The 27299-nt window shown below is 42.2% G+C and overlaps 2 long non-coding RNA genes across 4 annotated transcripts in view; one reads left to right on the plus strand and one right to left on the minus strand.

Annotated features, from left to right (window-relative positions):
* Positions 1 to 27299, minus strand: part of LOC146059563 (uncharacterized) — a 389618-nt gene that overhangs the window by 174355 nt on the left and 187964 nt on the right. The gene's annotated exons all lie outside the window — the stretch shown is intronic.
* On the plus strand, positions 18210 to 25399 carry LOC146059564 (uncharacterized). 3 transcript variants are annotated; one of them, XR_014470277.1, is made up of 3 exons: positions 18210 to 19819; positions 19980 to 20070; positions 23960 to 25399. It is a non-coding gene; the product is annotated as an uncharacterized LOC146059564 (long non-coding RNA). The 3 variants fall into 3 exon arrangements; XR_014470275.1 differs by lacking the exon at positions 23960 to 25399 and adding an exon at positions 22216 to 23288; XR_014470276.1 differs by lacking the exon at positions 23960 to 25399 and adding an exon at positions 22216 to 23288 and having other exon boundaries at positions 20008 to 20070.

Raw genomic sequence — 27299 nt, forward strand, 5'->3', positions numbered from 1 at the left:
AACCTCTAATTAGACATGCCCTTTGCATTCCAGGTCTTCTGTACATTCCCAGATGTTGTTCTTTACCTTCTAATTTTACCCTATTTAAAGTGGAACGTATCCTGAAAACAATATTTTGTTTAAAAAAAAAAGTTTTATACATACTGTACATACACATCCAGGATGCTATAGTATTATATACAGGGCAGCTGGGGATTTGTCTCACCGCTCTCTCCCTCCAAATGTCCTATCTTCTTCTCTGTAGTTCGGCATCTGGACGGCTGTCACACAATGTCTAGTTCGTCAGTTGTCATACATATGGTTGACATGTTCGAAAGGTCGACACAAACAAACTTGATACGATCAAAATTGGTCAACATGACTGTAGTCAACAAAGGGGCGTATCAAGAGAGGAGAGGACCCGCGTGCAGCCTCCGCAACGGGCCTCCTCGCTGGTGGCGAGTAGAATCTGGCATTTTGCCATAGTCTACTGCGCATGCACAGGTCTTCGGGAACATGGTGCCCGCGCCTTGTTCCCGGGGACATATCCAGTGGACATGCGGAAATGGGCACCGTGGCCATTTTCTGAGTGATTTGCGTCTCAAGTGGCAAGATGCCGCCCCGGGATGCCAGAAGAGTAAAAATAATGTATGGGTGCAATGTGGGTGCCCCTCTACAAAGGAGCCTGCACCGCACACATTGCCCTATTATAGAAACGCCTATGGGTCGACGCATGAAAAGACCGACATGAGTCGATTGGGATTTTTTTTTCATTTAGTGACCTTTTTCCAAGCTTTACCATCCATGTGGACTCTGCTTGGAAATGGTAAAGTGTCCTGAAGCGATGGTGGCTTAGTGAAAGCAGCACAGCACATAAGCACCCTCTGCACTGGTGGCTTAGTGACAGTAGCACAGTATATAAGCACACCCTGCACTGGCGGCTTAGTGACAGTAGCACAGCACATAACCACCCTCTGTACTGGCAGCTTAGAGACAGTAGCACAGCACATAACCACCCTCTGTACTGGCAGCTTAGTGACAGTAGCACAGCACATAAGCACCCTCAGTAGAGGTGGCTTAGAGACAGAAGCACAGCACATAAGCACACTCTGTACTGGCAGCTTAGTGACAGTAGCACAGAACATAACCACCCTCTGCACAGGTGGCTTAGTGCCAGTATCACAGCACATAGGCACCCTGTGCACTGGCAGCTTAGTGACAGTAGCACAGCACATAAGCACCCTCTGTTCTGGCCGCTTAGTGACAGTATCACAGCACATAAGCACCCTCTGTACTGGCGGCTTAGTGGCAGTAGCACAGCACATAAGCAAACTCTATACTGGTAGCTTAGTGACAGTAGCACAGCACATAAGCACACTCTATACTGTCAGCTTAGTGACAGTAGCACAGCACATAAGCACCCTCTGTGCTGGCAGCTTAGTGACAGTAGCACAGCACATAAGCACCCTCAGTAGAGGCGGCTTAAGAGACGGAAGCACAGCACATAAGCACACTCTGTACTGGCAGCTTAGTGATGGTAGCACAGCACATAAACACCCTCGGTATACGTGGCTTAGTGACAGTAGCACAGCACATAACCACCCTCTGTACTGGCAGCTTAGTGACAGTATCACAGCACATAACCACCCTCTGCACCGGTGGCTTAGTGCCAGTATCACAGCACATAGGCACCCTCTGCACTGGCAGCTTAGTGACAGTAGCACAGCACATAAGCACCCTCTGTTCTGACGGCTTAGTGACAGTAGCACAGCACATAAGCACCCTCTGTATTGGCGGCTTAGTGACAGTAGCACAGCACATATGCACACTTTATACTGGTAGCTTACTGACAGTAGCACAGCACATAAGCACACTCTATACTGTCAGCTTAGTGACAGTAGCACAGCACATAAGCACCCTCTGTGCTGGCAGCTTAGTGACAGTAGCACAGCACATAAGCACCCTCTGTGCTGGCAGCTTAGTGACAGTAGCACAGCACATAAGCACCCTCGGTATAGGTGGCTTAGTGACCGTAGCACAGCACATAAGCACACTCTGTGATGGCAGCTTAGTGACAGTAGCACAGCACATAACCACCCTCTGCACTGGCAGCTTAGTGACAGCAGCACAGCACATAAGCACACTCTGTACAGGCGGCTTAGTGACAGCAGCACAGCACATAACCACTCTCTGTACTGGCAGCTTAGTGACAGTAGCACAGCACATAAGCACACTCTGTACAGGCAGCTTAGTGACAGTAGCACAGCACATAACCACCCTCTGTACTGGCAGCTTAGTGACAGTAGCACAGCACATAAGCACACTCTGTACAGGCAGCTTAGTGACAGTAGCACAGCACATAAGCACACTCTGTACTGGCAGCTTAGTGACAGTAGCACAGCACATAACCACCCTCTGTACTGGTAGCTTAGTGACAGTAGCACAGCACATAACCACCCTCTGTGCTGATGGCTTAGTGACTGTAGCACAGCACATAAGCACACTCTGTAGGTTGACATGTGCCAACAGGTGGTATTACCCTACCATCCACTAGGGCATGGTGGCAGAATACAATATTGTGCTGAGCATAGCGTGGCACCGCACCCAGAGCATGATGGGCACAGCGAACCATGTGAGGGGACGTGGGCACCGATAAGGTGTCCATATTGACTCTGTCAAGACAAAAACTGTGAAAACCCCATGTCGACCTTTTGACTGTCAACCTTCCCCATGTTGACCTAATGCTTATGTCGACCTAATGACCCTGTCAACCTAAATCCATGTCGACCTTTTGAGTGTGTCTACCTAAGGCCTGTTGACCTTCCTGTGGTCATCCTAATGGTTCACCCTTCATAGTGTAGCAGTGTAACGCAAATCCGAAGAGTTCCATTACCGATCACCTGTACTGCTGCATCTATTCACAGTGCAGGGAGAGCTTAATGCAGCCCAGCATCTCCATAACTGCTGGGCATTCCCCCAAGAGGGATAAGCCCATGAGGCCATGCCCCCTTCAGGATGGCAACGCCTCCCATTGGCTGAATGCAGAACTGCCTTGCCTCCCGGATGAACCCTGTCCACTGAGCGTGAACAAAATGTAAAATAATGTCTTCACATACTCTTTAGGGTGAGAGATCTAAATGTACCATGCAGCGCTTTTCAAAGCCTGCCGCATCTTCAGCCTTTTCACCGGCTAAATTTAAAGGGGCATTGATTATAACTGGTATTGAATATAATTGCCCCTTTAAAATCAATGCTAAGTCCCTACATTTTAACTTGCTGTATATATTTGTGAGTAAAAGGGGGAAATTTACTAAGATGTGTATTCTACTTCACATGTGATGTTTCTATGGGCAACCAATCAGAATCTACTGCTTATTTATTTAGCACCCTAGAAGATAGTAGACAGGATCTGATTGGTTGCCCATAGCAACATCACATGTGAAGTAGAATACACATCTTAGTAAATTTCCCCCAAAGTCATTTAAAGTATGTGAAACAACTTGAAATAGTACAAACAATAGCGCCTGCCTTACTGGTGTATTTATAAGGTAAACAGTGGAATTTCCATCACAGACATTAGGAACATATTTTATTTTAACCTCTGTGATAGCATGTTATTGTCTCCTTGCTGAAGAGATCAATCAATTCACTTTTTAGAATAAACTAGCGCTCGGAGCTTAATTGTGTAATAAATGAGCATAACAAGTCAAGTACAGTATCTGCTCTGTACAGTTTAAATATACCGTAGCGTCATTTCAGTTCGAATTAGAAATCATTCTATGCGAGTGGTGCCTACATTTAATAGAGGCAGCTGTACAGTGGGCTGCAAAGTTGCTGCCGCCGCCATTTAATAGAGGCAGCTGTACTGTGGGCTGCAAAGTTGCTGCCGCCCCTCAAGACTTCTCTCGCGCTGCCCCCCTGCACTGGAACCTCCCTCCACCCATCAGGCTTTCTGATTCCCTTACCTCCTTCGAGCGCTCCCTCAAAACCCACTTTTTTTTGACTAGCCTATCCCTCCTCCTAACCTCTTTTGATCCTCCTATCCTGCCTCCGTTCCCCTCCATTCCTACTTATCCTATTGTTTTTCGTTCGTCCACCCACCTATTTTTAGTATGTTAACTCTTATGAGTAGGGTCATCCTTCCTCACGTACTCACCCTACCTCTTTACCTCACCATTGCTCCTGCCCTGTTCATCCCTTCCTCTACTTCATCTTCAGCCTCCTCGACAATTTTGACACCTACTTCTGAACTGATGCTGATTTTATTTCTACCAGCTATACCCCTATTCATACTGTATTTTTCAACACACCCTGTACGTTACCTTGTAATTTGTTTTTTGTTTGCTATGTACGGCGCTGCGGACACTTTGCGGCGCCTTATAAATAAACGTACTACTACTACTACTACTACTACTAGGGTGAAATGCCACCTTGCAAATTAATGAGCACGTTATGCAAATAGATTTGTATGGGTACAAATCTATTCGCAGCTGTGCAAATATGTCCAAATCTCAACCAAATCCCAACCTATTAGGCTCACCATCAACTGTTTTTTTTTTTTTACACTGGACACCAGTCATCGCAGGCTCAGAGTAACCAGAGACTTGCTCAACGTTGTGATGGAAAAAGTCGATAATCAGCTGCCATGTGAATTCACGGCTGTGCGCTCAGGTCTGAATTACCCTCTATATTCAAGATAAAGGCAGACAATGATTTAGCTAATGTAGGGTACACACCAGAACGATTTGGTCTCAATTCCCCCCAATTTCGAGGCAATCTCGACTGATTGTATGTATGTTTTAAATCCGATTCCGATCCGAAGCGCGTCCCCTCTGGTAATTTTGGAGATCCTTCCTGCTGCAGTCACGATTTGTAAAAGATCCATTCAACTGGATACAGATCATGATTGGATCTTGATCAGATTGCATGCAGATCGTGTGCTCCAACAGATCGTGCGACCATCATACGATCATTTCATGATCTGCTCACGATCATGATCGTTCTGGTGTGTATCAAACATTACCCTGATGTGCTACTGCACAGCACAACCACACCCTTCAATTCTTATGACCACACCTTAATGTTGCCCCAACCCTTTTTCCAGTTCTGCCATCTGCTGTCATAGGAAAGCATTGGCCAAACATGCCACCATACCTTATTGCTAGGGAATGTCCAAATCATGGCTGGTGAATCTGAAGCGCTTACAATTTAAATATTATACACGGTAACCAGTTGATTTACCCCTGTATTCTGGGGCATATACATGCTAGTTGCCCTGGGGAGTTTCTCACTCATTGACATGGGGGAGTTACATGCTTGTTGCTATGATGTAATTACCAGGGGGCAGTTACATGGTCTTTGCCATGGGAGAATACATGCTCATTGTCTGGGGTGTAACTTGCTCATTGACAAGGGTGTGCTGCACGCCAGCGCTCCCAGAATCTGCACTTCCAGGTAGCGCTGGGTGCTCTGCACTCCCCTCCTCTGTCAAGCTCTATGCCCTGTCCTGATTCCTGCAGCTGCGTGGGAGCGAAGAGCGGGCGGGTGGCATCAGAAGCCAGTGGACTAGGCTGCAGCGCATCGTCTCCCACCCAGCTCCTTGATCACTTTCAGCAGGACTGCTGCCTGCAGTGTCTCCTCTTATGCGCATATGTAATGAGCAGGTCTCCGCTCATTACATATGCATGAGCAGGGACCCAGCGCAGTGAATATTGAATGAGCTGCTCATTACATATTCACGGGACCCGCTCATTACATATGCACAAGCAGAGACCCGCTCATTACATATGCACGCTCAGGCAGCAGTGATCGCTGTGTACAACAGCGGGTGGCCCGACACTGGACTAGCATCCAAGCCAGCAGAGTGGACTGGGCCCTCCTCTCTTTTCAGAGTGGTAGGGCCTGGAACACTTGTTCCCATGGTCCCCCCCCTAATGGCGGCCCTGGTGGTTGAAACAGGATGGGGTAGTTGCATGGGATGCGAACATGAAAAGAGAAAGCCCAGCTCACTAAAGTCACATCCCACGCAAACTAACGCCGTAATTGCAAAATGATTGCGAGCTTCGCAGTTTCCCAACCAGAATCAGGGCCCAGTTCGCAGTTTCCCAACCAGAATCAGGGCCCAGGTCCCAGTGGTGATTACTGCGCAACAAATTACAAACGCTGTTGTACATGTCCAAGCTGCTGCGATATAGCCTTACTTATTTTATTCCCATTTCCTGGAAAGTAGAAGTTCTCTAAATAGTAAAAAATCATCTGTCGTTAATGATTTGAAAAATGAAAACATTCTGTTACTGAACTGGCTGTGTATAGTGTGCAGCGGACACAGCAAACGCAATCTCAAGTTAAGTCTGAGACCTAACAGCTGCAAAATGTATCGCCCACAGTAATCTATCACATGTTCCTCTAAATCTTCTTCTAAATCAGAAACTGCTTTTGCATGTATTGTGCCAAGGTTTTCTGCCACTGGAATGTACCAACATTATTCGACTCGCAAACCAAAACCTCCACATAATGGAATTTTATCTGAACTACTGTCAAGTAAATCCCAGCTTGGAAAACAAATCAAGTTAATTGGATACAAACCTGGTTAAATGATATATTAGAGAAATATAAAGCTACTAGCAGTTGGATTTGTGTGGCCGTGGCTGATATGTTATATGCGTAAGACCTGCACCGAGGACTGAGCCAGCCACTAAACCACTACTAATCAGAATCGTGATAAGGAACTTTGCATTATAATATAGAGTCAATTTGAGGCAACGTCTCCAGAGATTATTATAATTAGCAGTGTTAAGAATATAGAGTATGGACCTGCGTTGTCTCTTTTTTTTCCCTGTGTGGAGCTACAAGTGTTAACATGGTGGCACCACTCATTATGTTTAGATGTAAGGTGTGCAGTCCGGGTGGTGGTTTTGACGGGCCAACAGTCAGGATTATGATGGTCAGTAGACCGACATCGGAATCCTGACCGTCAGTACTCCGACAGAGGGGTGAGCACAAAGAAGCCCCTTACGGCTTGCTGCGCTAGCCACAGGTTCTATTCTCCCTCTATGGGGTCCTAAATAGACCCTGACTCTCAGACATTTGGGCAGTCTGGATTCCGATGTTGGTATACTGACCACCGAGATTCCGACTGTTGGGCCGTCATCTGGCACCCGTGCAGTCCAAGCCCCCACCCCTCACCCACACCTAATGCTTAATCAAACCAAAATATTAAGCTGCCACTAAGTTCATCTACTGCTAATGCATATCTCCGAACATTATTAATCTGTGACCCGTGACTCCTGAAAAGGGGGCATGTCCTTAAAAAGGGGTGTGGACTTGTGGGAATGTTGAGCCACGTATCCTGTTTGCTTTCACTGTGGGGCACATGCCCAGCATTCTGTGAGCTGCCGATTGCAGCCAGGCCCTCTGTCTCCCATTAATACACATTGCAGGCATGCACACCAGCATCGATTATTTGTTCAGACAGGGAACCTCCCGGTTAACCCCCCTCCCCCCCAATGGGTGGAGCCTGGGCCAGTGGCAGGGTTTTTGCCCCACCTATCATACTTATAAGGAGTCAGTGGTCTCACAATAGTATCTCAAATTCAAATAACGCCACACAGTAGCACAATCATATTCACATTACACTGCGTGTAGTGACCTTGATTCATATTACACCATATAGTAGTGCCCCTTATTTACATTATGACACACATTAGTGCCTCTCATTCAAGTTACGCTACACAGTAGTACTCCTTATACATGTTTACCACACAGTAGTGTTGCTTACACATATTGCCCACAGTAGTATTGCTTATACACAGAAGAATTCACAGAGGGGTTGGACCACCCCGTGGGACAGCACCACCCAATGGGCCAGATGTACTATGCTTGAAAAGTGATAAAATGGAGAGTGATAAACAACCAGCCAATCAGCTTCTAACTGTCATGTCAGTGTTTGAAAAATGACATGTACTGTAGGAGCTGATTGGTTGGCAGTTTATCTAATTTCAAGGCTTAGTAAATCTCACCCAATATTACATAAGATTATGACAATCCAGTCACAAGCAGTGACAATGTGACAAAGTACTTCAATTATGTGAAATGTTTTCTATAGTTTGGCGTACTGACCCTCATAAGCACAACAAGTCATTTGAACGAATAGTTTTTGATGGAAGAGAGCAGAGATTCCACCTTACACTTTCATTTTTCCACTGCGGTGCTATAAAGTCAGGTGGGGATGGAAACGCTAACTCCTTTTGCTAAATATAATGCAGCACCTTCCGCTGTCTCCGGGAATATGAAAACGATTGCTTGTTATTTTTGGTACTCTTTACCTAGAAGGGCGCCAGCGATTGGAATCGCGGGCGTCGGGGGTAAAATCGCGGTCATCGCGGGCATCGCGGGTAAATCGCGGGTACATAAAAATCTGCTGCCCGCGATGACCGCGATTTTCCCATAGGGAACAATGTTAAAAAGGCTGATTGACCGCGATTTTCATGTAAAATGCCTCAATGCCCGCGATTTGGCCATAGGAATCAATGTTAAATGGGCTACAGAGCCCAAATAGGCACAATTAACCCTTAAATGTCCCCCCAAATTTTTAACGCCACCCCACGATCCACGCCAACCCGAAGCGTGGCGAGCGCAGCGAGCCCGCGAGGGGCGGCGGTACGCGTCCTCCGACCTTTTCATGCCCTACTATCCACGTCGGCGTGGAGTTGAGAATAGAATAGTGTGGCGAGCGCAGCGAGCCACCGCGCCCGAAGCGTGGCGAGCCCCGCGAGGGGACGCGGATACCTTCACAGGTAAACGCGTCCCTTCGCGGACTTCACAGGTGTCCGCGTGGCCACGGACACCTGTGAAGCCCGCGAGGGGACGCGTTTACCTGTGAAGGTATCCGCGTCCCCTCGCGGGGCTCGCTGCGCTCGCCACGCTTCGGGCGCGGTGGCTCGCTGCGCTCGCCACACTATTCTATTCTCAACTCCACGCCGACGTGGATAGTAGGGCATGAAAAGGTCGGAGGACGCGTACCGCCGCCCCTCGCGGGCTCGCTGCGCTCGCCACGCTTCGGGTTGGCGTGGATCGTGGGGTGGCGTTAAAAATTTGGGGGGACATTTAAGGGTTGATTGTGCCTATTTGGGCTCTGTAGCCCATTTAACATTGATTCCTATGGCCACATCGGGTCCATTGAGGCATTTAACAGTAAAATCACGTCGGTCGGGCCATTTAACATTGATTCCTATGGGAAATCGGGAGCATCGCGTCGCGGGCATCGCGGGTACATTTATGGCCGGCCGCGACGCGACCGACGCGATTTCCATGTTTAACATGGGTTTCAATGGGAAATCGCGGGCATCGCGTCGGTCGCGTCGCGGCCAGACATAAATGCACCTGCGATCACCACGACGGGCGCCCTTCTAGGTAAAGAGTACCTTATTTTTTCATTATTTTATCAAATAAATGAGTTACAGATGTGGCCACGCTCACGGTAGCCACGATGAGTATGCTTCATTATCACATGGCTACCCGGAACAATTAATGTCTTAGGCACGTGGGCACACTAGTCGCACCGGGATGGTTGAGAATAGCTTCATCTGTACCTCTCTACTCTGAGGATTTGAGGGGTTCATATAAGATACAGAAACTACTGCTGACCTAGAGGCTGGAGTATGAATCCAAGCAGGTTTAATAATACTTCTTCTCATAGATTACAGTAAAAGCACAAAGCCCAAATAGCGTCTTTGGATACTATAAAAGATTTCATGTACTCATCACAAATTGCATTTTTGAGGCCCTTTTACCACAACTGCTGGTAAAGCTACTCCGAATAAAAGAAAAAAAATATTGAAGAATGATTATGAAGACCCTGAAGACATTTTAAGAATGAAGAAGACAATCAGGTAGTGGAGAGCTGGAAGAGCTGGTTGTTGAGGAGGAGGAGCCAAAAAGAAAGAGGGATTGTCCTTGAATGCCGCCGACTGTAACACTGAGACAGGCAGAGGTAGAGGCAGAAGAAGAAGGTCGGAGATCAAGTTGAGGTGCCAACCGGGAATCCAACAGGTTCCAGAATATGGAGGCTGGCTGGGCAAAATTAACCAGGAAGTCCAAATATGCCAGGAGACTCGGAGATCTAAATTGCATGGAAGACTTTTTGCACTGACACCTACTAGCTCAGGCAGGCTCTCTAAATACCCTGAGGGTGGCTACCATTGGTTGTCAGATGGTGGCGGCTCAACAGAGCTCTGACTGGTCCATTGATGCTAATGCCTTTTTTTTCCAAGATGGCAGCGTTGACCAGACGCCAGACCTCACATTTTAGTGTAAATAAATACACAGGCAGCGTGTACCCTCCACCAGCGCTCAAGAAATAATACTCCACATTCCTTGTATAGGATCAATCACCTCCTCTTCACCACCTTCAGCCTAATACAAAGTATTACTGATACTAAAGGAATAATAAGTTGTGCTCCATTAGGTACCTTATGAATATTCAATACCACAGTAACACAGAATCTGTAGAACATTTCACCAGAAGTTTGCTATGGACATACTTGCTGACTGTCCAGCACCCAAGGAAGATGATTATACTAGGAATGAATTGCCTTGCAGAAGGGACAGGGCTACATGCTGTTAAACCGCATCATTTAGCCCTACCTCCTTCTCGCAGATACAATAATCGCAGAATTTTGCCTTCATGGGGGTGCGGCCAAGCAATAGGACATCAATGCCTTTTGGAGAGGCCAGCACATCTCCTCCTGCGGACATCTCCAGGAGATGAGACCTCAAAAGTAGGAGACAACGAGAACCAGACTGTGCCACACCTGAATAGGCCAGTCCCCTTAACACAGGGCTGGGCAACACCGGCCCTCCAGATGTTGATGAACTACACATCCCAGCATGCCTTGCATCAGTTTCAGCATGGCCACATAGCAAAACTAATGCAAAGCATCCTGGGATGTGTAGTTCATTAACATCTGGAGGACCGGTGTTGCCCAGCCCTGCCTTAACACCACCTATAGTTTATAGACTGTCCGCACATTGGTGCACATGGGAGTTGCACAGTACCAGAGTATGTATTGGTATTCATGGGCAGTGACAGGAAGAAAACTAAGCGCACGCATGGAGATGGCCTGTTTCGGATGCTGGGATAGTGATTGCTTACAGAGCCGCAGAATCGTTTACATATGCAGATGGAGAATCAGCACCAGTCATAAGGCTGGTGCCAAGTTTTTATGGTGTGCCTAAATATGCAACCAGTGATATATGAGCATCTAAGGACAATGACCGTGGGTGTCTCAGTCCTAGCACATCCGGATACTTGGATGTAGACAGCACGGACGGTGTAATGGTCAGCATTACTGCCTCACAGCACTGAGGTCATGGGTTCGATCCCCACCATGGCTCTAACTGTGCGGAGTTTGTATATTCGACCCTTACTTGCATGGATTTACTCTGGGTACTCGGGTTTCCTCCCACAATCCAAAAATATACAGATATGGGTACTTGTGTATTTTGGCGGCGCCCACGATGAGGATCGCGTCCATCGTGTGTGAAAAATCGGGTCCATCGCGTCGCGTCGTGTGCATTAACATGGCACACGACGCGACCGACGCGATGGACGCGATTTCTCCATAGGCTTCAATGTTAAAATATTTTAACATTGAAATCGTGTCGGTCGCGTCGGTCTTGTGCCATTATAATGGCACAAGATAAGATGGACTTGATAAAGTCCATTTTACATGGAATAAAATGGGAAATGGGCCAATATGGCCCATTTTTCATTGTATATGTCCCCGTCATGTCCAAATATAACTGCCCCCCCATTGTGAGCGGCACCCCAGTATTGACGTCAACCCCAAGCGTGGCGAGCGCAGCGAGCCCGCGAGGGGCGGCGGTGCGCGTCCTCCGACCTTTTCATACCCCTACTATCCACGTCGGCGTGGAGTTGAGAATAGAATAGTGTGGCGAGCGCAGCGAGCCACCGAGCCCGAAGCGTGGCGAGCGCAGCGAGCCCCACGAGGGGACGCGGACACCTGTGAAGCCCGCGTGGGGACGCGGATACCTGTGAAGGTATCCGCGTCCCCTCGCGGGGCTCGCTGCGCTCGCCACGCTATTCTATTCTCAACTCCACGCCGACGTGGATAGTAGGGGTATGAAAAGGTCGTAGGACGCGTACCGCCGCCCCTCGCGGGCTCGCTACGCTCGCCACGCTTCGGGTTGGCGTCAATACTGGGGTGCCGCTGACAATGGGGGGCATTTATATTTGGACATGACGGGGCCATATACAATGAGAAATGGGCCATATTGGCCCATTTCCCATTGTTTTCTATGTTACATGGACTTTATCAACTACATTTGATCTTGTGCCATTATAATGGCACAAGTCCGACGCGACCGACAGTATTTCAATGTTAAAAATATTTTAACATTGAAGCCTATGGAGAAATCGTGTCGGTCGCGTCGGTCGCGTCTTGTGCCTTAACTTTAAGGCACAGGACGCGACGCGATGGACCCGATTTCTCCATCGGGTTCAATGTTAAAAATATTTTAACATTGAAGCCTATGGAGAAATAGCGTCCATCGCGTCGCGTCCTGTGCCTTAAAGTTAAGGCACACGATGCCCACGACGGGCGCCGCCAAAATACACAAGTACCCAGATATGTTAATTGGCTTCCAACAAAATTAACCCTAGACTGTCTGTGTGTGCGTGTACATGTGGTACGGAATATAGATTGTAAGCTCCGCTCCACTGGCACAGGGACTGATGTGAATGTTCAAATATTATCTGTAAAGCGCTGCGTAATATGTATGCGCTATATAAGAAACTGTTAATAAATATATAAATGTAGACCAGTGAAAGACGTTGAGGCCTTAAGCACCATTTGTCCAGTGTTTTCCTCTGATATATGGCAGTGATATTATACAGAATATGGGTCGGCACAATGTCTTCCAGGTGGGAGAGTCCCACGTACATCTGTACACTGGCCTCCCCCAGTTGTGTAGCACCCCTATTCCTAGTAGCTAGGGACTTTACAAGCATCTTACGTCCTGATTCATGTTTGCAAGGACTTGGACCTAGATCCATCACCCAACAAAGCAGACCCTGGACCTGTCACATCTTCAAAACTGGGGTGACATGCCCTCAATTTGTAGAACAGTGACAGCTCAAGACCCATTCTGCACCAGTGCAGACTCCTAAACATTGTACACAAACCATACAAATATGAATCAGGCACTTTGATTCTTCATCAGCATATTCACTGTATCGACTCATATGAGACTGTACTGATTTCGGTTATCTAACATTTAAAAATCAGGCCATGCTATTGCACTCTCATTCACTTAACCACACACCAAATTTGCTCAGCCAAGCTTCCGATCTCCCAAATCCATACCATGCTTTGTACAAGATAAAATGTTATAGTATCAGTACCCCTGCCAGCAATCAGAAGACAGAAAGCAGCATTCCGATATATAAAATTCAGACACCTGCTAGGTGCAGCCTAACCCCCACATAGTGCCTAACCCTAACCATGTCCCCTTAATGCCTAACCCTAACACCCCCCTTTGTTGCCTAACCCTCCCTTCTTAGTGCCTAACACTACCCTTTCCCTCCTCCTCAGGACCTAAACCTTGCTCCCCCTTCACAGCAACCCTAAACTCTCCTATACAGCCCAACCATAGCCACCCCCCTGTGGTCTAACCCGAACCAGCCCCAGGATACTTAAGTTCGAGATGCCAATAGTCAGGATTCCAGCACTGGCAATGGGATTCCAACTGCTTTCAATCCAAATGCCGGTATGCTGACCGGATCCCAAAGAAATATACATTTAAAAAACACAACTGTTGAAATGTAAGTGGTATCCTTATAAATATTTCAGTGTATTTAGTCAGCAAAATATGTACAGAAAGATCGTGGTCATGCTACACTGAAATGATTTGCCTGGACGGACAGATAGATGGGTCTTCCTATAAATTTATAGCATGCACTTGATAAAGTTAAGGTGGCCATACACACGCAGATTTATCTTCAGATCTGGCTGGTTGGAACAAAAACATGGTTATGGATGAGAGCAAATGACAGTTGACCATTTGCTTGGAAATGCTGGGAAACTGCCAAACTGTCACTCATCCATAACCATGATTTTGTTCCAACCAGCCAGATCTGAAGATAAATCTATCTTACTAGTGTATGGGCACCATTACTCCACTAGCTCAGTTATCCGCTCTTTTCCCAGCTTCATGCATAGACCCCATAGCTTGTTTTGTGTTGTATTTTTATGAAGGTAGTTTCCCTGACAAAGCCAGAACCTTGTATCCACCAATTCCAATCGTCATTTCATACATCCCCAGAAGATGGCGCTCATGTCTTCATGGACAAGGTACAATAGGGCAGTTTCTATTTGGACCATTTTGGTAACAAGCTTTCAGTGTGGAGAGGGCCTGAAGCTGAGTTAGGAGCAAGCCCAAAACAAATGAACAACTTGCATCTTGTCGAAGCCATGTTGCACTACAGGTTCTGAATTCCAGTATAAAAATAAAACAGTCTGATATTTGGTAGCTATATGCAAAAGCAGCCAGTATTTACCCTGCATGCAAAACAATAAATGCACTTAAACCTGTTACATTGCAACCCAGTTAGGGCCAGAATGTTCATTTACACCATAGTTTCTGGTACAGCAGAAGGGTGATGCGGGCGTGAGTGGAGGGAATAGGAGAGGATATGGGGGCTTGATACGTGACTTGCCGCGATTGCATCATCATGACTACGTTACATCTTACTGGGTGCCGGACGGGGTCCCGACAGACAGGCATTTACCCGACGTCAGGATCCCGACTGTCAAAACACCGACAGCCAGGTTCCCGATGGCCACCTGCTATTTTCCCTTGTGGGGGTCCAGAATAGAATAGGTGGCGAGCATAGCGAGCCCGCAAGGGGCTTAGTTGCGCTCACCATGCTGTCTGAGTCCGGACAGTCGGGATCCCGACGTCGGGCTAATGACTGTTGGGATCCCGACTGTTGGACCCCTGTACCACACCCCACCTTACTTGCCTACTCACCCGGAATGGTTGTGGTATGTGCTCCCTCCAGCAGCCGCAAACAATCCCCTGCAGTTGGAGGTGGGTTGGGGTGGGTGACATGATTTGCGTTAAATCATGCCACCAGGACCTGCCCCCAATGCCTAAAGTCTTGTAAAACAGGGGTGGGGGTAGGTCCACGATGATGTGATTTTACATAATCCCCTAACCTGCTTCACTCCCCCTCACCCATGCCCCCAGCATGACCACCGGACCCTCCCAGCCAGCATATTGGAAAGTGTGCACTACACACTGCTGTGATTACTGGCACTGTAAAAGGGGGACGTGGCTATGGTGTTCATTATTCAGTGAGAACCTGGACCACCAATATCACTCGGTAAGTGGGTTTGTGGGTGGTGGGTAGTGGCTGGCTCAGGGAAACTTGCTCCCAGGGCCAGGCATGCTGCTTGAGAGGCAATTACACTGCTTCTGGCATGAGTATGTGTGTGTGTATGTGTATGAATATATGGGTATCTATCTATATATCTATCTATCTATATATATAGTGTCCAGGGGGATGGCGGCACTCACGTACAAATGAGACTCCACACTCGAGCAGGTAGTCACCAACGTTTCTGGGCAATTATGCCCCTTTATCAAGGTGCAGGAAGAACCTGGTTCTTCCTGCACCTTGATAAAGGGGCATAATTGCCCAGAAACGTTGGTGACTACCTGCTCGAGTGTGGAGTCTCATTTGTACGTGAGTGCCGCCATCCCCCTGGACACTATATTTAGCAGCCACAGTACTGCATATAGGCGGGCACCGCAATCAATTGGTTGTTTGGATTGTTCACCGGAGGTCATTTGGAGTGCCCGCATCTGCTATATATCTATATATATATATATATATATATTTGGATGCAAATCCGGCACTCCCGCCAAATGTAGATAAATTGCCCGGTGCTCTCTACTACAAATAAGTAGGTTTTGAAGAAATATGAAGCGGCACTCCAGGTCTTTAGTGAAATAAAGGTGATTCTTTATTTTATCATCATGCTACGTTTCGGTCTGTTGCCAGACCGTCATCAGGAAATGATGACTTCATCCTGATGACGGTCTGGCAACAGACCGAAACGTAGAATGATGCTTAAATAAAGAATCACTTTATTTCACTAAAGACCTGGAGTGCCGCTTCATATTTCTTCAAAACATATATATATATATATATATATATATATATATATATATATATATATATATATATATATATACTGTATAAATATGTGTGTGTTTGTATAAACACACGGAACACATTTACCACCCCCATAAAAATGTTAATTTCAAAGGTTGAGATGTTGGTATCTAAACTGGAGATAACAGTCGGCAATGTTTCTTCTGGCACCAGACTTGGGGCAGGAGATAGATGTTTGAGTTCACAATAACATAACAGATAGATGCGGGGAGCTCTGAGAACATGCCTGTAAGGTTCAGCCCATGTAAGATAATAAGAGATACTGTGCACACAGAGGTTGGACAGAGGACCATTAGAGTGGACAAACATTCATCACAGTGGAGTTAATTGTCTGGTTTAAGAAAATATTCATAAGGCTTAAGCCTTTAGGCTGCAAGGAAACGTAGTGCGTGCTGCACCCAAATTCCATCTTGTGCTGACTGTGAGCACTTAGTGTACTGAGTGAACATTGGAAATCCATGATCCCTTTAAAGAAAATACAGTACTGTACATCCAGGTGGTATGTATAGTATCACAACGAATCCTTTCTTATTTATATCTAGTAGACTCCTGAATTTAATGGAATCCTGTTGGACCCTTGGGCAAATAGGCCTGATTCTCACATCATACCCAGTTTGCATCGAGAATCATCATAGCCCCGCCCCCTTCTGCGTGATGCTGTGACTACATTGGGGGGAGCGGGAATCAAGCACCCTCCTCCTGTGCTTCTTGCCACTCCATTCTGGGAACTTCCAGCAGACACATATGCAAATTAGCCAAGCATGAATGTACCACAGGGGTAAAACAAATCTCACAAATAGGAGCCCTTAACAAGCAACAATGTACGCCACAAAATACCTAACATGGATTCCTTGGATTTAATTGGGGCCAAGAGAATTGCCTTTCAAAAATATCCAATTATTGGGATTGTAAAATGCAAGGCATAGACAGTATATACAGTACCAGCACTACAAATTTAATGACGGTAATCTTACTCCCTACCCCCACCCGCCAACAGTTATGACATTGCTGCTAGTGGTCAAACACCAGCAGAGCACACTGTCTCGGCGGGACGCCGTAGCCGCACCTGGGAGAGAAGACGCTTATGTCACAGAATAGAGATTAATAAATTGTTTCATCTTATCAGGACATTTCACGCTGCCGAGTCTAAGCTGGAACTGAAGGACACCTTGACAATGTAAATGGAATTGCGATTAGAATGGGAAGCTTATCCGCAGATCATTATAAAGTCGCAGCACTTAATGAAAAATAGGAGCCCACTGCTAATGACATAATCTAAAGTGCGTCTGAAAAATAAAATCAGACAAATATGACTTAATGGGCAAATCTAAATGAGAAGCACTAGCTGTTTGGGTAACCTTCAGAGGCAGCCTCTCGTAACCTTGGTACGTCACTCAATCTGCCAGTGTGTCATCTGCTCCAGTATGAGGCTCTATACCATGGACTATCCCCATGCACCGGTGGAAAAAAAAGCCCAGACAGTGCTGTTTGGCCTATATATGATCCACAAAACGTAACTGAATGCAGTATCACATTCATTTAAAGGGTTAATGTAAACAGGGGGGGGGGGGGGGTTATAGTGGAATTTTATAGTGGATCCAGCACTAAGATCAAGTTAATCAATGCATTGTCTGGAAGAATATGACTAGCTGTTATTTCCTTTATTCTATTATAAAAGGTATGATTTTTTTGTTTTATTGTGTTATTTTTTTATATATAATTTACATTAATACAGTATACTCTATGTACTAAAAATGTTCCAAAAAATAAGATTCTGTTTCTAAAAAAATATTTTGAATACAAAAATAGAACATTTTAAAAAAACTTTGAATTTATTGCATCTTTAAATATTTAATTATCTATACTAATTCCCCCAAATCTGTTCTGCATATCTCTATCTATCTATCTATCTATCTATCTGTCTTCTTTAAATTTCCTAAACTTTTAAAAACAAAAATCACATGTTCTTTACAAATTTTCCCTAAAAAAAATTGTTACATGAAATAATGAAACACAATGTTTAAATGTAAATTGGGCATATATGTACATAACACAGTATAGGGTAGACATGAATAACATCTTCATGCCTAAAATACATTGCTTTCTGTATCCACCACCTCAACACAGACACAGGGAAAAAGTTAACATTTTCAAATTACTGGAACTTACTAAATACTTTCGGCCATTGGTCCAGCTGCACGAACACCTTTTCTTGTACCCAAACTTATAGACTATTTCGCCGTTTTAATGCGTACATTACGGTGCCGTATATACTTTTTGTCAGCTACTATCATAGGGTAAACCAAATCCTCCAATATTATAACACCCAACTTGTGTAGCAGGAAATTGGATACATATTCAAAGACTAGAAAATATCTGTATACGTGAAGACATAAATACACACACACACACACACACAAAACGTCCGTTCCTTGCAAATCTACCCCGCTGTTCTCTGCCTGCTTCATCCTCACAGCAAGAAATAATCCAACATGAACTCTTTGTAAAAGAAATGCACAGTCAGGACAGAAATGAGAATGCGACTGGGGTCAGCGAGATAGAAATTCATTCGTTTTTCATGCTTTGTCAAACCTATGAGAACAGCTTGGACTGTTAAAGAGATGCAAAAATCTTACTCCAAAAATGCCATTCACGCTGAAGAAATAGCAACAAAAAGGGGTCTGTGGCCTTTCCACAAAAACCGTGACCCCCTAACCTTTTTATTTTTCAATCAAAAAAAATGCGAAGGGCAAATCTCGCCTCGTTTCGAACAAACATTTGTCTTGATCGGCCCTGGCAATAGTTTTTTTTTTTTTTCATGAAACAGCAGAAGTCTCGGCTGTCATGTGACTATTTTCTTCCTCCCTGATATGAGCCATGTGCCTGCGTATCATTTTGCTGTGAAATAACTATGCGGATTTCAGATCAACCTGCCTGGGCTTATAATGCATGACATAGTCTGTGAGGGAGCATGAGAACGGGTTCCCTTGAAAGGCAAAGGTTCTCATAGTTGGCCTGTAACCATGGGAGCAGATGCTTTTTCGCTTACCCTGCTTACCTCTTTGCAGCCACGAGCTGCTCCCTTTTGTTATAAGGGGTACGCCTTGATTTTTTTTTCCTTTATCGTGCACGAACTTGCATCTTCTTCAAAGGGCACAATGCTGCAGGTCATTGGTCTAGACTGTTTGAACGGTCCAGGGAACAGCCTTGATGTAACCCTTGCTCCTTCAGTTACCACAGCACCAGCCGTTCGACTGCAGACTGTAGGGGGACATTTGAGATCTGTATTTGAAAATGAGTCCGTCCGATTTTGCCATTGTGCCTTTTTCACTCATCGATCGAATGAATATCGAACCTTCTGTCGTTGCATGTGTGAAATAGATAGCTTAGCAAGCACTTTTCCAATCAAACCTGAGCATTGGGCCAAACATTTTTTTTTTTTTTTTTTATTTTGCTTCCTCCCTATCCACATGATCTCTTCTTTTAATGCAATCATTAATGAATTCTCATGGACTGCTTCCATTTATTTTCTACATTTAACATCAATAAACCATTTTTCAAGGTGTATTTTTCTGTAATGTGAGTACTGGTATGCTAAAAAGGTTGTTATATATTTCAGAATTTGTAATACTTAAAAGTTTGTAGTAATCATAAAAAACATTAACTACTATCTGTGTAATATATATATATATATATATATATATATATATATATACACATTTTTTTTTTTACTTTATAGAAAGGGAATATTTTTTTCATTAAAACAGAAACCTGGGGAACAAAGAGGAGGGAAGAAAAAGAAGAGCACTGTATGTGTAAATATTTTCAACGTAAGCATTATTTTTAATTCATTAAATACATTTAAAAAATTAACCCAAATTCAAATATAAATGGTGAGTTTTCTTGCTGATGCATACATGTCTCTCTTTAGAAATATTTATTTAAAAATATTTTTTTTGTACTGTGAATGTCTTATTTTCTTGCTACTATATTTTTTCTATTATTATTATTATTATTATCATCATCATTTTGGAAAAAAAAGAAATGTGTCAATAGCAAATGTCATTTCTATGACAAATTTAATCCAAATGTATCAGGGCACAATATAAAAAGTACTTCAAGGTGACAGCGGCTCCCACCTGCTCTGCCTGGAAGATGATAGCGAAATTCTAAAAAGAAAATCCTGATATTAAACCACCAAGAGGACTTAACTAATCCTTATAGCGTTGCTTTTAATATTAGACATCAGTATGAATTTCTTGAGGCAGCATTATCTCATACCGCAAAGCATACCTGGTTTCCCCCCCTCTTAATTGCTACAGGAAAAGGGGAGGTGCACTGCAGGAATAAGCTTATTGTGACAAATGAAACATAATTCACCATCAGGACTATTTTCATCCGAACTCTAACTAGAGTGTGGTAAATTCCAGATGTGTTTAAGGGCGGCATGAATTCGACTGTATTTAAAAAAAAATCAGAGTACGGATCAAGGTTCAGAGCTTGTGTGTCTGAGATGCCAGTTTGCAAAAAAAATAAAAAAATTTAATGGAAGAGATGTAATGTGACGTTGGAAAAACTAGAAAGGAAAGATCGCTACAGAAGTGTAATGGACATATCTGAATTTACCGAAGAGATCTCTATGACTACAGTAACTACAAAAAATATATAGGTCTAACAGTCTTACAATCTTAATGTAAATATGCATTTTGACATAATGCAATACATGCTTATGAGGGCATATGTGTATTCTCTTAAAAAGCTGTGGAACAAAATTGATATAAGATTTTATATGTAATGATGCTTTATATACAGTATACCCATAATACAGTATTTAAAACAGTTATCTAAAATAAAAAAAAATTGATTGAACTATCAGAGTAGATAGTAATTGTGAATATCTTACATATAATATAAGTAAATTTTTATATATTCCAAAGTTATTCCATTAAAATAGTGTATAGGATTGTAAAATTACATGCTTTCTCATTACATGACATTTTGGGGGAAATTTACTAAAGGAAATGTGTAAAAAATAGGTGTAAAAATATGTGTATTTGTATCCAGAAATACACTTATTTTTGACATTTACTATCCCGAAAATACAGCAATTCGTATTGATAGCACATCAATACGAAATGTCGTATTTTCGGGATAATAATTGTCAAAAATAAGTGTATTTCTGGATACAAATACACCTATTTTTACACCTATTTTTTACACATTTCCTTTAGTAAATTTCCCCCTTTATGTAGCCCTTCACCACCAATATAGTGTTAAAATACATATATTATATCCTCGTCTCAGTCACTGTTGCAAAATAAAACGTTTGTCTTTATGGTACAATATATGTGGATACTGTATATAGATAAACACACATTCATCATATATATGTATGTATGTATATATATATATATATATATATATATATATATAGTGAAAAATAACAACATCAAAACACTTAGTTAATTTACACAACACAAAATTACAAATGAATGGAAAACGTTATATATCTCACACATTTAAATATAGACACAGGATTTGGGAACTAGAATGGCGAGTGTGCACTTGAAAAGTTAATGACACAAATGTGTTGGAACTGAAAAAAAAAACAAATACTGTAAATAAAATCCCAAATCTTGTATGGTATCTTGACAGGATTTAATATATACACTATTTACTCTATGTGATATGTTCTAGGTTGGATAATTTAAATAACTCTTTGTATTCTATATTTACATAATAAAAAATAATCCCTCCAAAAATAAAATAATGAAAAATTATAATAATAATAAAAAGAATAATAGACTAATAATAATAATAATAATAATAATAATAATAATAATAATAATAATAATAATAATGCAACTACTGTAGTATTAACCAACCCAATTGAAGCCAAAGTATTTTTGTAGTCACAGCCATGGCCTTCTCTTCAGTCTTTCATTGCCTATCTATTGTTACTTGTCCATATTTAGATCTGCAGATCACTAACAGGGCAAAGAGCAAAGCGTCGCACAGACAATTTGGGAGAAAGCTCAGCAAATAAAAAGAAGAAGAAAAGCTGCAGACTTTGATTTCATAAGACAGACTGGATCAGAGTCAAAGCTACCACATGCTGTGTGAAAAATGCCACCCCGGTGTGAACAAAGGGTTTAAAATGGAGTCAAAAAGCATGGAAACTCTATGTCTAAGCCTTTCCTGGGCATTGTATTGCCACAACCTGCAGGACGTCAAGTGGGCTGGAAAGAATAGAGTGCTCGGAGAGATTACTGTTGACAGTGAAACGCATAGGGATTTTTTCAGGATTAGAAGCATAAATAAATCCAGCATTTATATGATGTATACATAAATATAAAAATAACAGCATACTTACAGCACTCAATTTATAACATGAGTTTTCCAGATAGTAAAACCTGGAATTATGGTTATGTTTGTTATATAAGACTATTGAATAAAAACATATCTTATGGCAAAATAAAAAAGTAAAACCTTAACTTTTCTCTTAATGTCAAATGATCAGTTATACATAATCTCAAGAGTCATCACAAACTCTTATAGAACTTGCATTTAACAAGTTATTTCTTGGGAAACATTACAATTTGAATATTGAGTTCCTGTTCAGTGTTTATTAGAGCTAATACTTTTACTATTACTTTTAATTTAATAATTGTTGGAATATCTCATCAGAATTAACTACTGTAAGTAGCAGTAATGTTTTTTTTTTTTTAAACCCACTAATTATTTTTTATATCCCTTCCCCCATTTCCACGCTCCTTATCTACTAAATTTTAGTCTTCCATAATTTAGTCTTCCATAATTTATTCAATAATATTTATTTATTCAAATGTGAAAATTATTAATTACAACTGTTCTGTATTTAATTAGTTTATTTTTGAATGTCCCACCAATTACTCTTTAAAATAGGGTCATGTTATAAGTTTCTCTTATCTTGTTTTGCTTAGACCAATTAAAACAAAGGTATTATAACAACAAAAAATAAAAAAAGACATTAACTGAATCTCTCATTCGGGACCTCATACTGTCATTTGTATACACACATGTGTGTATATATATATATATATATATATATATATATATATATATATATATATATATATATATATATATATATATAATACCTCTATTTCAGAACACACATTTCCAATGGCCAATGAAATAAAAACCATCCATTATATACTGTATATAGAAAACAAACTTTTAGCGTAATACCACGAATTATATAGCGAAATAACATCACAGTTTCAGTCATTTATTGCATGTTATTGAATTGCGATGATTAATGAGAAATATATGAATTCCTACCATAACATTTATTTTAGAATGTTTAAAAATGACCCTAATGGACAGCTCTCATAGGATCTCATACTGTAAGTAGCCTATTGTATTATAATTTGAATCTATCTATCTATCTATCTATCTATCTATCTATCTATCTATCTATCTATATATATATATATATATATATATATATATATATATATATATATATATATATATATATATCTTTTTGGTAGTGTGTCCCAATGGATTTATTCTACAGTGCAGCTGACTTTTGCTGCTTTTAATTTGCATTCTACCTTACAATGAACAATTGGGTTTAGAGCCACCAAGTCCCAGAAGGTCAAGATGTGAACGTTTTTTTTTTCTATTTACTATTTGTAACTCTGGATAAAAATCAATTTGTTGCTTTCATTACAGCCACAAAATCAATTCCATCTGAAGCACAATTCAACAGTCAAGTCCAAAGACAAACCCAAGCTCTAGGACTGCGACTAGTAAATTCTGACACCATATCAGTGACAATGTTGTTTTTGAAGCCCAAAATATACTGATAGATCACTGACGTCATGAGTGACATCATGAGTGACATTTGCCGATAGAGAAGTCATATCACGGTTACAAACTCACTTATTTATGTTTTAGGTAATTATCTGAAATCATGAAGACTAAAGAAGAGCCAATATTTAAATACTGTATATCAATCGGTAGTTATTGGTTAAAAATGCATCTTGGACCTTGACTTCTGTAAAGCACAAATGATGGGGGTATATTTAATATAATATCTGTCTCTCTCTATCTGTAGCCATTACTCCTGTTTGAGACAATATATACTATATATTAACTGGGACATAATAAAATACAAACAATAAACATTGAAGCATTACAACCCTTGTAAAAAAAACTGAAGAAACTTGGTATGTGGATTTAAATACTAGGGTCATAATTACTGACGTGTCCAGAAAATACAGAAATAATGGTTCATACATGTTTTAAGAAGATGTGTTTTAATATGGTAACTGGGTTACGACATTGTTACTGATGTAACATTGTTGGGTAAACTGGCTGTTATTTTTTCTTAAAAAAAATGTGGGTTACATTAGGATTGTGGTGGCCAAAGCAGTCCTTGAGATCTACTAACAGTTCATGTTTTCCACGTCACCTGTGGATCTGCAGAATGTGTTGGTTAGGAATGAACATTACATGGTAGGAGCTGATTGGCTGGCTGTTATCACTCTCCATTTGATCACTTTTTGAAGCTTGATCCATCTGGCCCCATGTGTGAAAAATGGGATAGCTAGTAATGACTACACCTGTGCACCAGCTAGGTGGTCTGAGAAAATGTGAAATGTTGGTATATCTTGAGGACCTCTTTGGCCAGCTGTGCACTAGGAAGTAAACCACTTTGATCAGTCTACACAAAGATATATGATGTATTATTAACTACTGTTTCACTAATTGCAGAGTTCACAAGCTAGGTTATTTTATTTGTTATACTCTGTGTGTAAAATAGAAAGGGCCCATCACGCAAACATATCCTAAATACATAAAATAACCTAGACCAGTGGTTCTCAATCTTAGTCCTCAAGTACCCCCAACAGTTCACGTTTTTCAGGTCTCCACGCAGAATCGCAGGTGAAATAATTAGCTCCACCTGTGATCTTTTAAAATGTGTCAGCGAATAATGAGTGCACCTGTGCACCTGCCAGGTGACATGGAAACCGTGTGGAGAACCACTGACCTACTGTAGGTCACCCACCAAGTTATTTGTCTGATATTCTCCCTATCAAAACAAATCTAACACTAACATCTTCTGAGGAGGTAAGGGCCAGGTACTGTGTATACAAAATATTACATATACTGTAGAAAAAAAAAAAGTTTCAGTTATCATAAAATGCTACCGTAATGTGCAAGTAATATGGTGGCGCAGCACAATATGGTGGTATTAAAAGTAAATGATAATAATTAACAATACTATATATACCAATAATAATAACTACCATACAGATATACGTATATATATATATATATATATATATATATATATATATATCAACCTAACCTGTTTAAGCTCACTTCTTTCCCTTCTGTGTCACCCCAGTCTGTCTAACCCTCCCATTTAGAATGTAAGCTCTCACGAGTAGGGTCCTCTCTCATTATGTGCCTTTCTTAGAATATATAAACCTCTGCCACCCTGATAATTGCTTCAGTGTCCTGTCCCCTGGTGCAAATATCCATATTAACCATGTACTTGTCCTAAAAGTTTGTTATGTGTTTTTGATTATAACTATGCTCTGTAAAGTGCCGCGGAATCTGTGTGCGCTATATAAGAAACTGTTAATAAATAAAAAAATAAATATATAAATACTGTACAACTAACTGCTCTCTAAATCTCATGACTAAGGTCTCAGAGCGGATAAAGACAATGCGGGGAGATTACTATGCTTTATGTATGACATGTCTTCATTGTTGATGGATTAAAGGTATATTCTTATGACGTGTGACACTTTAAGCTTGTTTGCTCTATCTTCAATAAAGATATGTGTTATATACACATACCAAGAGTCTACAACACCATGGGTGGGATGTACTAACCGATGGCGGTACATCCGGTACATCCCGCCACACATCACATTCATACTAATTGCATATGTACTAACATACACAATTAGTACCGCAAAGGACAGCTCTCCCAATAAGAACTGCCCTTTGTGATCAGTCCCGGTGAAGAGTGACATGGCAGCTGCTGGGGGGTAAGGGGGGGGGGGGGGAATACGCTCCTACCTGAAGAATGTGGAAATCTGATGTTACTCTCCACAATGAAGCTCGGGCTTAGTACATATGGAAAATGCAGCCAAAGCCAGAATACAGGATTTTGTATGCTCTTTTGTACATCCTGCCCCATGAATGCAAGATTTTGTCTGGACCTATGTCCTGACCAGTGGGGGCTCACCTCAACCTGAAACCCCCATACAATCAGTCTTACCCCCTCTCTCTTTCTCTCTCTGCTGCTTACTCTTATCTGTCTGCTGGTCCTCCGTCTGCTCTGTCAATGCTCCACCCCCTGTCTGTCTCGCTGGGCCCTCCCTGCTCTAGGTCCCTCACTGTCCCAATTGCGCTGAAATCTAGACTTTGAATTGACCATTGTAGAACATTCCATTTTTTCTTGTGATACTGAAAGATAAACATTCTCTTACGTTTTAGAGGTATATCCAATTGAAGTTTTTTCTTGGTGAAATTAATGCTCCTATCATTCACTCCCGATTCACACACAATCAATAATAAAAAAAACAAAAAACAGTAATTTTGCATTAATTATGGGGGGAGGAAGGGGTAAATCAGTACCCTAAAAGAGTACCCAGTAAAAATATGTATTACGGGGCAAAAGCAATATATTCGGGGAACAAAAAAAATTTCAAATGGCTGATTTTTCCAATTTTGTTTTTTACAATGGTGAGGAAATGCTAGAATTTTTTTTTTTTTTTATCTTTGGGCGGGTTAAAGTAGTGGTGAATCAAATGACTGTAAGATGCTTTTTGAGTCATTTTGAGCAACTTTTTAAAACAGGTTAAAAAAAAAATCTGTATCTCCCACCTCAATGTTAAAAACTCCTGTTCCATCCTTGCAATACCTGCATCTTTTATTTTGCAGTGTTCTGTACAAATGACATGACTTTTTAGCAAAATGAAGCTAATTAAAAACGTCAAATTGTCTAATTAAACATTAGCACCAGGGGAGGTTACAGAGTTCGGGCTGCAGC

The sequence above is a fragment of the Crinia signifera genome, chromosome 2 (genome assembly GCF_055691185.1).
Source record: "Crinia signifera chromosome 2, ASM5569118v1, whole genome shotgun sequence".
Lineage (NCBI taxonomy): Eukaryota > Metazoa > Chordata > Amphibia > Anura > Myobatrachidae > Crinia > Crinia signifera.